This window comes from Tenrec ecaudatus, chromosome 15 (assembly GCF_050624435.1).
Source record: "Tenrec ecaudatus isolate mTenEca1 chromosome 15, mTenEca1.hap1, whole genome shotgun sequence".
Taxonomy (NCBI): Eukaryota; Metazoa; Chordata; class Mammalia; order Afrosoricida; family Tenrecidae; genus Tenrec; species Tenrec ecaudatus.
Window position 1 is genome coordinate 106,759,050 of NC_134544.1, and position 13,060 is coordinate 106,772,109.

The following is a 13,060-nucleotide window of genomic DNA, read 5'->3' on the forward strand; positions in this document are numbered from 1 at the left end:
TCTTATTTCTGGCACTATATATGACAGAGTTCTGTTGCTATTCGTGAGGTGGCAGTGACTAATTCTCCACAAGTGGACAGCCTAGTTCTTTTTCATATGAACTGCTTTCAGGAATCACCTAGCTCGCACGTCAGAAGTTTAATTGATTTGGACTGTGGTATGGTCCACTGGGTTTTTTTTACAGCTCCGTTATAAGTGATTATGCTCGTTAACCAGGCTTGAGAACCACTCCAAAATGAGTCAGTTCTCCCAACCCCAATATTCACCAAAAGCAAAGAGAACATATCACATGCACCCAAATATTCAAACAGGAGATGGCATTACCTCCCTTAGAAGCCCACTGTGGTGGCTAAATGGTCTCATTTCCAGACTCCCCCCGAACCACCTACATGCAAAAAAGTATTTTATAAGCCCCTTCTTTGCCAAAATGACCTTTGTTGGATCATTTCTCTATATTTGAATCGAGACCAAGATCATTCACCTTCTTATTTGTTAGACGTCCAGGAAACACAGGACTTCTGTTACAATTCCTGGAGATAGCTCTCACAGAGGCAAGAATGAAACATTGTGCCTGTGTTCCCATGTTTTAAAGACTGTGTATCAGGACACGATGACACACTTAGAACTGCGATTTCAGAATACAGTACATTATTCCATTAAAAATAAACAACCACAATCATATTGTGTCAGTCTGGGTACATTGGAGAAACAAGTCCACAGAAACATGTATAAGAGAGTTTTATTTAAAAGGTTAATGCACATCAAGAAAACATCCCAACCCAGTGCTGCCCAGGCCAACAAGTCCAATATTAGCCCATACATCCGACACCAATCCATAAAGTCCTCCATCTCACAAAACACACACAATATTGCTGACTGAGGAGGAAAGCAGAATCAGTGAGCTAGTAAGCATCTCAGCACTGGCAGGGGTCTCCACATGGCTTCTCCAGCACCCAGGGCTGCAACAGGGTAGGCCTATGTGGCTTCTCCTCAGGGATGTCTTTCAGGAATGAGCCTTGCCAGTTGAAGAAGGGAACTGGCTAAGGCAACTGCATCGTGGTCCAACCATCAGAAAGCAAGAAACCCGAGAATTAGATTGGTGAGGCTCACGGAGCCATTTATCCCTCCATGCTTCAATTAAGCCCACATGTGTCAGCCAGGTTGGCACAATAAACTTTATCATACCAACTAGAAATTTTTCACCAGTAATTTTTATGTGTCGTAAAACATTGTGGACACCAGCAAGGGATTCTTTTTTATAACTTAACTATCAATAAAATAAGTCAAAACCTGTATGCTTTTCCCAAGACAGGATTTCACAAGAAGAATGAAGCATATGTGGGAACTGGCCACGTGTTAGGAAAGCTTGAAAGGGACAGAATCCTTTAATCATAACAGTAAGGACGCTTAGGTGAACTTGCCCGGACTTCCACAGTCAATAAGTACCAAGCCTGAGATTTCATCCTCATTGTGAGTCCAGATGAACCAATCTTGCCACTAATACCTGCAGGCGTGGGAGTTAAAACCACACCATCATCAACAAGTCAATTCTAACTATTGGGACCCTCTAAGACAGACTTAGAAGTGACCCCTGGTGTTTCTGGAGCCTGCAAGTCAGTGTTCCCCAAAGTGAGTAAAAGCGCTCCCCTGAGGTGGAGGTTGGGATCACTGGAATGATGCAGGGAGGTTGCAACAGCAGATACCTACACTTTATCCCAGGTTATGGGCGATACTACAGAAGTTTTCTATTACCAGAGAAGTGCTGAGTGAGTATTATTTTTCTGTAAAGGGCTAGTTAACCAAATAAGTTTGGGAACCTATGAAATTCTTTTTGTCAAAAGATAGTCTCATTGTTCTCCCACAGAGCAGCTGGTGGCATTGAACTGGTGACCTTGTGTTTATCAACCCAATACATAATACACTACACCATCCGGGTTCCTTAAGTAGCAGCTAGTTAGCCCAAAGTCAAACAACCAGTTGCCGTCCAGGGGATTCCAAATCTCAGAGACCCACGTGTGACAGAGGAAAGATACTCTTGGGGTTTTCAGTGGTCATATTTTTGAAGTACGATGCCAGGACTTTCTTCAGGGTGTTGTTGCTTGTGAATTTAAACTGTCCATCTCTTGATCAGTCACGGGCATGCACTGCTCCATCCAAGGACTCCAGTTAGGAGAAAAATAAGAACACAACTCAAACAAACTCTCTGCCCTGCACTCAAGGCTGACTCAAAGCAACCCTTTAGGACAGGCTAGAACTTCCCCTGTGGGTTTCTGGGACTGTCTCTATTCACTGGATTAGAACGCCTCGTCTTTCTCCTGAGGAGCAGCTGATGATTTTGAACTGCTGACCTGTAGTTAGCAGCACAACACATAGCCACTCTGCCACCAAGGCTATTCAGGATGATTATGAGGTAGGCGAGAGCCTGGCAGTTTTCAGGGAATATAAGAGATCATTGTGACGAGCTTTGATTCTGAGATGGAGAGGGAAGGCTTTGACATAAAATGGTTTTCTCTTTCGAATGAATGTTCTAGTTATAACATGGGAAGTAAGTCATGGGAAGCCAGAGTATGTGTGGAGGACGCCCTGATGGCACTACATTAAGTAGTTCTCAGCCGCTAACTGAAAGCAGTGCTGTGGAAGAAAGACCTGGCCATTCATTCCTGCAGAGACAATAGCCTGAGAAACGCTGTGGGGCAGCTTTGCCCTACCACACGGCTCTACCGTGAGTTGGAATCTGACTGATGCACTACAACAAGACTATGCATGGAGGAGAGGTAATAGCTTGAGCTTTTACTTTGTGTTTTAACTGTTTTATTGACATAATTCACACATACTCCTTTATTCTACTCATATATTTAGCATCTTATTTCCCCCAAAGCTCCCTGTCATGGTGTGAATAACCAGTATTCCAAATGTATGATGAAGTTTTGAACACAAGGATGTGTCTCATTGTACTCCCGCACAGCTAAAGACATAGAGTTGCCATAATTCTACGTCTCCATTTATTTATGTTTTCTCTGTTTCTTCTACTTATGTCTGTCTGGTGCAGACCTACTACTGCACTGTTCTCAGAGTCCTGGTGATCAGAGTTCTGTGGTAAAAATATTTTTGACCAAGGACAAACCTGATCCCATTAAATACACCTGTCCCCCTGGGATGTTATTCCCCAAGCCTCACTGGCCTTCCTGAGGGCAGGCAAGCTAGGACACAGCCAGGAAGGTGGTTTCCTGGCTTGTTTACCATCAGCATGGAGGCAGCCACTGGAAAAGCAGAGCGAGGCTCACAGTGTGTGATGTGAGTGGCTAATAGGTCAGTCACAGAGAAAATCATTAAGAGGGATATTTCCACACTCAACGCCCCAAACATGTTACTCCTGTGTAACCCTGTAAATTCCACATGTTGCCTAATGAACCAAGCCAAAGGATATGAGACATGTTTAAATTTACATATACAGCATGCATTGCCCACAATTAAACTGTAGTTTATTTCCTGCGTTCTGTTTGTTTAGTGGTTTACATATATGTTTCTAACTACAGGGTTGAAAGTCCACATCAACCAGTCATTTCTTTGGCTAAAAATGAGGCTTCCTGCTCTTTTAAGGATTTACTGGTTGGGAGCCTGGGGGAGTATGTCTGAAACAAACACACAAAAGCGCTCCACAATCTGCCTTATCTATTTAAATTAGGTTATGCAGTCAAGGTGATTTGGACAGCCTGTCCCCAACTAAAACAGTAACAAAACAGAGAACAAATATTTATTTAATAGTAGAATTCAGAATGACATCTTCCATCAAAATCTCTCTCCCTGAGCAACACGGCCGGGGTGTTTATAGACAGTGCTTAAGGATGATGATGCTCTAGCAAGCCATCTTGAAATGGAGATTTTGTATTCAGGTTTTTCTCCTTGTTCGTAATGGTCTATCCACATCCCAGCTAAAAAAGTTAGCAACTTCTGTCCTTCAAATAGAAGCGGGCTTAAGTTTTTATTTCAAAGGAGGAGTAGCACTGCTGCGTCAACACATCGTGTACTCTTTAACAAATTTTCAAATTTGAAATGAGAAAAGGGAAGTGCATGAAGCCCCAGTGAGGTCCTGTGATGTGTTGCAGCATCAGGAGTACACGCTGCAGACGGCAAATTAAGAAACCTGTACTTTGTATTCTTGCATTAACTTATAATAAACTGCTATTAAATTGAGTTTAACTTAGGGATTGAATTTTGAGGCCTACGTATGTGAAAGACTGAGGTTTACAAAAATTGTTGTTAGTTGCTTGTGATAGATAAGGTTTATTGTGCTAACCTGGCTGATAAATACATGGGATTAATTTAAGGGTAGAGAGATAAATGGCTTGGTGAGCCTCGCCTTTCTTATTCTCTGGTCTCTTGTTCTCTGATGGTCTGACCAGTGTTCGGCTGCCTTAGCTAGTTCTTTGCCTCAGCTAGCAAAGCTCACTTCCTGGGAGACATCCCTGAGGAGAAGCCACATGGACCTGCCAAGATGCAGACCTGGGTCTAGAGAACAGCGTGGAGACTCCTGCCAGCGCTGAGATGCTTAAACACTCACTGATTTGACTTTCCTCCTGCATTTGGCATTATTGCATGTGTTTTGTGAGTTTGAGGAGGACTTTGTAGATCTGTGTTGGATATATGGGCTAATGTCAGATTTATGGGCTTGGACTGGCCTGGGTTGGGATGGTTTCTTAATGTACACATAACTCTTACATAAAACTCTCTCTTATATACATATGAATTTCTGTGGATTTGTTTCTCTAATCTACCCAGACCAACACAGTGCTCTCCTGTCAGGTCTGAATCCCTGACCTTATGCTCACAGATTGAAACACTGCCAAGTCCTGCATCATCCTGAACATTGTGGCTCAGTCTGAGCCTATTGTAGCCAATGTGTCCATTCATCTTCTTGAGAATTTTACTGTTTGAGTTGCTGTACATTTCCATCCATGTTGTCCTTTCCCAGGGACTCTCTCTCCTGATAACATGTCCAAGATACATGAGACAAAGTCTGTGCCATCCTTGAACCCAAAGAGCATCTGGTTGTACTTTTGTCAAGGCAGATTGGTTTGTTCTTCTGGCAATCCATAGTACTAGCAGCACCCTTTCCTAGTACCTTCATTCAAATGAGCATATTGAGACCACTAAATTCAGTTTGAATCTCACATACTGTCAGCCTCAATTGCTTATTTCTGACCACTTACCTGCAATGTCAAAAAAGGTAATGTAAAGGAACTCTGAAGAGTGTTGGTAAGCCTCTTCTGGATAGGAGAGGAGAGACTTACTCACTTTAGCACTTTCTCAGGAGCTTACGTATCCTGGATTTCCTTTGACAAGTATTGGAGTATTAGGCTAATATTTTGTGAATCACACCTGGAAAACAGAGGGCTGTTATCCGATCTTGTAAGGTTTTAAAATGTCATTGCTGTCCCTATCCTAATCACGGTCCTTCTCTTCCTCCTGAAGTCAGAACTGAGGCTGTGTTTACTCAATCTTTCACCAGCCATGATTTTGTGAGTCTCGCCCCCTCCCCCCACCTTATTTTTCCCCGGTGAAGAGGACAAAAGAGCTCTCTTCAAACAAGGATGGGCGTCTACAAAAGATGCAGGCCAGATTCCAAATTTTTTTAGTTGTATATGATTACTGTTTATTTTGAACTGACTTTTAAAATCAGCAAAGCTCAGGAAATCTTCAGGCATCCTTCTTCCTTCTTCCCAGTGACTCTCACAACAGCTGTGAGGGAGAGCATTCATTCTCACCCCCAATATCTAAAAACAAACAAATAAGACACTTTTAAATTACTCAGTCTTTACAAAGTGACTTCGATATCGCCTTGTCTATTTGAGACAAAAGTAATAAAGATCAAATAAGTGGAATTTTCTTGTATGTTCCAGGATCTTTTTGAATTCATATCTGAAAATGTCCTTCACTGCAGTACTCTGCATCCTTACAATTATTATTGTCCATTCCAGAACTGCTTGGTTCATCAATAAACCCTTTGATTATTAACTCAAGTTTCAGTTTGGTCTTTGGAAGGAGGAGCAGAAAAAGGAAATACTATGTACATTTCTTGAGAAATGATGTCTACCAATCACTTCCAATTTCCTTAAAAATAGAGAGCGAGAAAAAACAAACAATTCTTAACAATAGACTCACTGTCTCTGGGAAACGTTATCTTTATGCCTTCAATAACTAATATTTTGTAGCAAGATTCTATTTGTTGTAAGTATAATAAATAGATAGAGTCTGACAACAGAATAAGAACAACCAAGTGGTGTTAACAAACACAGGGACAAGGGAACAACATGGGACCCAAAATGATAGTGAGGGGGGAGTGGCAGGCCTGGTGGGGAATGATCAAGGGTAGGGTTGTGTAGAGAAGAGGTATAGCTGTACCCCAGGTGGAGCGGAGCATGGTAGGACACGAGGAAAGTCAAGGGAGAATGGAGGAAAGAGCTAGGAGTCAAGGAGCATTTATGGAGGTCTAGACAAAGACATGTACATGCAAATATATGTATGAGGATGGGGAAGTAGATCTATGTGTCTATATTTATAGGTTTAGTATTAAAGTGGCGGAAGGACCGTGGGCCTCTACTCAAGCACTCCCTCAATGCATGAATACTTTCTTTTATTAAATTGGCACTCTACAATGCTCACCCTCCTGACACAACTGCTGAAGCCAAAACGGGTGAACAAGTAAATGTGGTGAAGAAAGCTGATGGTGCCTAGCTATCAAAAGAGAGAGTGTCTCTGGGGTCTTAAAGGCTTCAAGATAAAAAAGCGGCCATCTAGCTCAGAAGCAACAAAGCCCACATGGAAGAACACCCCAGCCTGTGTGACCACTTGGTCCCGAAGGGATCAGTTATCAGGAATCAAAGAACAAAAAAATCCTATCATTGGCTGCACACCTCCACGATATGATAGTCGAAGACATGGGTGCATAGCAAATGTGGCGAAGAAAGCTGATGGTGGCCGGCTGTCGAAAGAGATAGTGTCTGGGGTCTTAAAGGCTTGAAGGTGAACAAGCGTCCATCTAGCTCAGAAGTCATAAAGCCTACATAGAAGAAGCACACCAGCCTGTGCGATCACGAGGTGCCAAAGGGACCAGGTATAAGGCATTATGCAGAAAAAAAATTTATATATGTATATATATATGATTTTACATATATACATATATATATATCATAGTGAGTGAAGGAGGAAGTGCAGAGTAGAGACCCAAAGCCCATTTGTTGGCCACTGGAGATCCCCTCATAGAGGGGTTTAGGAGAGGAGATGGGTCTGTCAGGGTGCGATGTAGTACCGATGAAGAGCACAGCTTTCCCCCAGATCCTGTATGATTCCTCCCCCCAACTACTATGATCCGAATTCTACCTTGCAGGACTGGATAGGGCAGAGGTTGTATACTGGTGCATATAGGAGCTGGAACCACAGGGAATCCAGGGTGGATGATACCTTCAGGACCAGGGGTGTGAGGGGCGATACTGGGAGAATAGAGGGTGAGTGGGTTGGAAATGGTGAACTGATTACATGGATCCACATGTGCCCTCCTCTCTGGGAGATGGACGGCAGAAAAGGTGGGGAAGGGGGACTCCGGATAGGGCAAGATATGACAAAATAACAATTTATAAATTATCAAGGGCTCATGAGGAGGGGGGACCGGGGAGGGAGGGGAAAAAAAGGAGGACCTGATGCAAAGAGCTTAAGTGGAGAGCAGATGCTTTGAAAATGATTAAGGCAAAGAATGTACGGATGTGTTTTATACAATTGATGTATGTATATGTATGGATTGTGATAAGAGTTGTATGAGCCCCTAATAAAATATTTTTTTAAAAAAAGAACAACCGTGAACATTGTGCATTCTGTTTGAGCCCATTCCCCAACCTGCTTAACTTTGTGTCTCAATGCAGATCCAACAGCTTGTCCAACTTCCCCTTGGATATAGGATGTTGCCACAGGATGTCGGAATACCTCATTTAATGCCTATACTTATTCTGCATTTTCCTTCCTGAGAAGACCCTTCCTCTGTTGAGCCCTTTCCTCAGAAAAATATCCCATTACACCACATGACTATCAGTTTTGACTAACCTGGACAGGCTATCATGTCCACAAAAGACATCCCCAACCTTCCAGTCACAGATCACGTAGAACAGCATTACTTTGTTCAAAGAACCAAAAGTCACCATAGATAAGTCACCAGACCAAATAAGACAACATTTGGAGCCAAGAAGTATAATGAGCCTTATCTTGCTAAGAATTGCAACCCCACACTAATTTGTAATCATGACCATCCCTATGAAATGTGTTAAACATTCTTCATCCTATACTTTGGTATACCAATTTATTGGACTAGTTGTCTACAAGTGTTAACATGGTCCACTATTTTGTTCAGGAGCTTCCCTTGGGGAATCTCCCGGGTCAGTCCTTGTTTGCTCCAAGGAGATCGGTCCCCATTTACTGTCATGCAGCTCCTGTCTTTGTTTCTCTGCAAGAGTCGTGTTGGTAACATGTCACACATTTCTTTTTGCTGAGTGTTTTTCAACATAAAATTATACTCTGTTTTCCAGAGTCACTATGAGTCAGAAGCAGCTCAATGGCAGTGAGTTTCACTTTGGTTTTATCCCAAAGAAGATGACGGGGTCATAATTTATTTTCAGCTTCTGAGAAAACTATGAAGATCTCTATTTTATTCCGCAGGCTTCTAGTATGCAGAGCACCTCACCCATTTCCAGGTGAAATTTCAAATTAGTGAAAATGTTACATCATGGCCAGGGTTCTATAGGATCCACAGACCTTGTCCGTAAGTCATGAAATTCCTGTGGAGAGTCTTCTGGCTAGTGGGAACTTCTCACTACTCTTGTCAAGATTCCAAAAATAGTTTGACATAATTAGGGTTCCATTACTTGTCATCAGTGATTATTTTTCCTGTTCCCAGTTGCCCATGGTTTGGGTCCAGGATTGATGAACCCTTCATAGATCCTCTCCCTAAGCTTCACTGTCTCTGAGGACTCCATATTGCCAGAGCTAGAACTGCCAAGATGCTATTGCTTGGTATGCTCCTGTGCCTGGTGACAGTTTCCCAATGTGGAGATTCAAATATCTGACCTGGGTCTATGGGAATGGTTGTGACTACAAGTGACTGACACAGAGATCAGTGTCTTTATTTACACTTGTCCTATTCCAGGTGTAGTTTCAGGAGTCGGGTCCAGGATTGGTGAAACCTTCCCAGAAGCTGTCTCTCACCTGCACTGTCTCTCTGGTTTCTCCATCACAAGCAGTAGTTATCTCTGGAGCTGAATCCACCAGAGCTCGAGGAAGGCGTTGCAGTGGACAGGACACATATGGCCTGATGGTGGTACAGATTATAACCCATCCTTCAAAGCCGATTCGCCATCACCAGAGACACATAGAAGAATCAGTGCTCCCTGCTGCTTAGCTCCATGACTGCTGAGGACATGGCCATGTATTACTGTGCAAGGATCACAGTGAGGGGAAGTCAGTGTGAGCCCAGACACAAACCTCCCCTGCAGGGAAGACAATGGGCAGCAGAGGATGTGCAGGACCCGCAGAGCACACACTCCCAGCCCTGGGCAGGCACAGATGGATGACAGGGAGTATTTCCTGTCAGCCATGTGTCCTCCACCAGCTCTCAACATCCCCAGGGCCATTTTTTCTTTTTTAATTTTTCACCCTTCCCTCTAAATCAGTGGTTTTCAACCATCCTAATTCTGTGACACTTTAATACAATTCCTCATGTTGTGATGGCCACCCCACCATAAAATTACCGTATATACTCGAATATAAGCCGACCTGAGTTTAAGCCAAGGCACCTAATTATTACCTGGAAAACCAGAAAAACTGATTGACTCGAATATAAACCTAGGGTGGAAAATGCAGAAGCCATCGGCGAGTTTCAATAATCAAAACAAATGAAAATAAAATTACTAAAAATGGAGACATCAGTGGAGTAATGTATTTAAATATTTATTTTATGTAAAAACATAAATAAAAGGGCAACAAGTCACTTAACATTAGTAAACCAACACAGTAAGTGGAAAATAGGTTCAGCAAAATTAATAAGGTATGAACAATGATATACCTTAAGAGTACTATTCTCTGAGCTCAATCAGCAACCAAGCTAAAATGCAAAGAGTTAAAATCCTTCAAAACTGGATTCCTCATCATCATCCATATCCCAATGCAGAGCTTCAGCTGGTGTGAGGTCATCATAGACGCTGTACTCACTGAGATTGCCATCATTGCCATCACTGCTGTCATTTTCATACAATGTGCAGTCTTCACTGCCTTCCATAGCATTACTAATACTACATTTCTGGAAGGCACGTTGCACCATGTCTTCTGGAATGTCTTCCCATGCATCTCGAACCCACTTTTCTATTAATGCTATGTCAGGATTCATGAAATTTCCTCCTTTTGTTAGTCAGGCTTGACCAGATGACATCCATTCATGCCTCTGACCTGTGTATAACCCAAACCCCAGACTCTGAGACTCAGAAGAATCCCTTCTCAGTTCCATCGATGAGCAAGGCATTGCAGAGAGAACTGTAGAATCTGCAACAACATTTTTTGGAACTTGAGGTTCCAGTTCTACAGACCCATCTTCTGCCTGGTCTGTCTCTTTGTCGGGTGAGTTGGGTGGCACTTCAGACTCCAGAAGGTACTGGACTTTCCTCTACTGCCTCCTCCATCTGCATTTCAGAATTGAGTTATTACATCGTGGGGCAGGGTCCAGGGAACTACATCAATATCAGTGATGCAACAGGAAAGCCACCTGCTCTTTGATGTGGCACCACACGACCTCACCTGCTCAGAACACCCCTTTGGGCTAAGAACTGTCTCCCTGGTCCTAATTCTCTTGATCACACCAGGGACTGGACTCAGAGGTCAACTCTGCCTCCTCTTCATCTGCAGAAGACCCTGTAGTGAGTCAGGAATGCTGTCGAAACCCTGCCAAGGCCAAAGCATATCCTGACACCTCCCCAGATTCCACTACCACAAAATCTCTTGACCTGTCCACACCACCCTGAGAAATGTTCGTCAGAAATTTTCTTCTTGCTTGGACCCACAATCAATGCTCATGGAATCAGCAGTTGAAAGACCAAAAGATATATTACATTAGACAAATCTTCTGTACAAGATCTCTTCAGAGTATTGAAGTGCAAGGATCTCACTTTAAGGACTTAGGTGTACTTGATTACCCGCACTCCCTCAGAAATAGAAAACATAACTAACTCAGCATTATATTGAAATTCAAGTACAATTGATCGTTCTTCATATATCCCCAGTGAGTGTTATTCATGGTGAACCAAAGACATACCTTCCACAAAGAAGTGATAGGTTTATAGGGAGTTCTTAGGATACTTGAAGCAAAGGAACCCACCTAGCCTCAGGTGCAGTGGATAGGATAATTACTGATTGCTTTTTGAAACTCATGATTAGCCTGTCAGATAGCAAGGGTTGACCTAGAGCAGTGATCCAATTCAATCGCTCCCCCAGGACTCTATAGCTGAATCTTGACTTTTCTCAACCTATCTACCAATAACCTTGCACTACAGTTTTATTGAATAGGAAATCATGCTTCCTCAATGCAAATACTATTGTTATTGTCACTTTCATTGATTTGGTTGCAATCTTAGTGTCTCCATGTACGATAGAATGAAATCCTGTCCTGTCCTGTGTCATCCTCACAGTCCTTGCTATACTCGATCTCATTGTTGCAATCACGGTGACAAGCCATCTAACAGTTAGAATCTGTACGCTACACAGCAGCTCGTGTTTTTCTGTGTGCATTCGTCTATTGGTGTTAGAGCCTCCCTGTGGGTTTCCCAAAATAGCCTGTTATGAATGGGTGTCTACTATTTGTCCTCACTGCCTGTTTACTATTTCCCTGTCCCTAGTTGTTCTGCTCCATTCCAGCTGCAGGAAGCCCTCTGAGGAGTGGTGAAACCTCCCAGATCCTCTCCCTAACCTGTGCCGACTTCTCCACACACACCATAATCACTTAGTATTACAGGAGCTGGACCAGCCGATACCTTTGGAAGGAGTCAGAGTGACTGTTAACAATAGGCTTGGGTTGTCAGGAAAAAAAACTGCACTGGAGTTCTGAAGAACTGACCTTCAATCTCCAGAAGTGAGCCCACAAACTCCTTCTATCTATAGTTCCTTTCTGTGACCACTGAAGACAAGACACTTTTACTGTATGGGACAGTGGAAGTCAGTGGGCCCAGACACAAACTACTATACAGGAATAGGGCAGGGCTGTACCAGAAAGGTGGGTGCACAGGGCATAGGACATGTGACTCCCGCATGGCAGAATTAAGAGAGGAGGCATCAGTTTGTAGTGGCTGGGTTCTAAAAGATAAAATGGGCATGCTTTATGAACAATTTTATGTAAAAAAAACCATCAATGTCAAAGCAAGGAGGAAATATCTTGGAAGACAGTGATAAGGATAATAATGTTCACCAACAAGAAACAGATACCAGAGCTATCTGTCATCGTGTTCACATGAGGAGTAACCATCTGTGCATCCACCCTGAGGAGGAAGGATACATTCTGAACTCTCATGCCACAGAGGTTCTCTTTTATGTATGATAGTGTTTATCAATTTAAAATGTCATTAAGTATTGCTAGCTTTTAACTACAGCAGCAGCAGTGCTTCTGTACCATGTGTATAAGCAGCCTTTATAAAAACCTCCATTCTCCTGTGAGGGTGCTTCGGTTTCTTGGGTCACAAGGAGAACTCCAACACAGGTAGTCCACTCCTCTGCTTCTGAGTGGAGGGCCACATGCAAATGCAGCTCTCTCTGTGTGCCAGTGAAACCTGTATAGCTTCTTACCTGGGAGCTCTGGGCAGGAAGCCTCACTACAAAGGGCCTCTGCTCTTTCCATTTTCAGCTAACTCAGAGGACACATCATGAATTTTGGACGGGGTTGGGTTTACATTTAGGCCATTCTACATGGTAATAATTGACGACAATGCTGTGTGGTTGTATGTAGAATTGTGGGGTGGGGAGAGGGAAGTGGTCTTATCAC